This window comes from Nelumbo lutea, chromosome 4 (genome assembly GCF_056320005.1).
Source record: "Nelumbo lutea isolate HS-2025 chromosome 4, American lotus-T2T, whole genome shotgun sequence".
In the NCBI taxonomy this organism is placed as follows: Eukaryota; Viridiplantae; Streptophyta; class Magnoliopsida; order Proteales; family Nelumbonaceae; genus Nelumbo; species Nelumbo lutea.
In genome coordinates this window covers 27,631,893-27,633,089 of record NC_142687.1, presented here as the reverse complement: position 1 = coordinate 27,633,089, position 1,197 = coordinate 27,631,893, and the positions used below count along the sequence as shown (strand labels likewise).

Below are 1,197 nucleotides of genomic sequence, written 5' to 3'. Positions count from 1 at the left end.
GCAGAGAATCAGACACCCCTCAATAAAAATGGGAAAACACGCATCACATCAACTCTTTTTTTTTTTTTTTTTCAAACGATGGTATATTTACATTTCATATTTGGGCCGGTGGGTGGGGGCTTAGGGGGTTGGCATGTGACAAGGTCACGGGGAAATGTTTTCCCTGTTTCTAACTGTACTGTAGTGATACTTCATAGTTACTAACTCTGTATACATGGCATCTAGTCGCATATTGAGAACATCTCTCTAAGAGATCCTCCCGGTGTGCGGCTGGATGTCCATCCTCTGAAAGGTGTAGAGAGTTTTGTGCTGCAAGGAATTCCTCGAAAACACTTATAAATACGGGATGAGAGCTTCAACAGCAACATCAACAAGTGCTCAAAACCACATGGACGGAGGAGGAGGTGCCGGCTTTAGTTCCGGAGAAAGAGGAGGCCGGAGGAGGAGGAGGAGGAGGAGGACGAGAAGAGCAAAGCATTTTCATTACCAAATTCAGGTAATCTTTTCCACGAGCATATATAATGCATCTGGGCTTGGCAGAAAATATGTAAATTATATATGTAAACCAAGGAATGAAGGAAGATCTGTTTTTTTTTTTTTCTATATTTTTTATGTGCATTCATATATGAAAATGCTTATATATATTTTTTTTCTCCCAAATTTGTCTATATATTTTTCAATTCATGTGTGTATATATGTTGAACAAAGTATCAGGAATATTTATATGGTTATGATGTTATTTGCAGGGAAAAACGACCAATTCTCAAGTTACACCGGACAACCTGTAAACGTTTATTTGGAATACTCATTTGAGCAAGAAAATTCTAGCCTCTCATGGTGTTGAAGAAAGACGAAGGTTTAAGAGATACAAGACCTCAGCCTCGTACCTTCATCACCTTTAGGAGCGGTTGATACATTTGTCGCATGGTTTTAAGAATAATCAATCTTAGCAGTAGTGCTGAATGCAACCTTATCGATCTCATATATGTTTACAGAAGTGTTCAACTCAATCTACATGAGGAATGAATGCTATTATATTAATTTCACCTCAAAAAAAAAAAAAAAGAGGATCAGGGTGTAGAGCTTCCAGGAGTGGCGATACTTCGTCTGAAGAGTCAAGACAACATGAATCCTGTTTTACAAGAGAAGTATAAGTTAGTTATTAATAGAAAGTTTAATATATTTGGCATTGGATAA

At 37.6% G+C, this 1,197-nt stretch overlaps 1 long non-coding RNA gene across 1 annotated transcript; it reads left to right on the top strand.

Annotated features, from left to right (window-relative positions):
* The first annotated feature begins 359 nt into the window (after positions 1-359).
* Positions 360-1,197, top strand: LOC148854787 (uncharacterized). The gene is made up of 2 exons (XR_016113244.1): positions 360-496; positions 747-1,197. It is a non-coding gene; the product is annotated as an uncharacterized LOC148854787 (long non-coding RNA).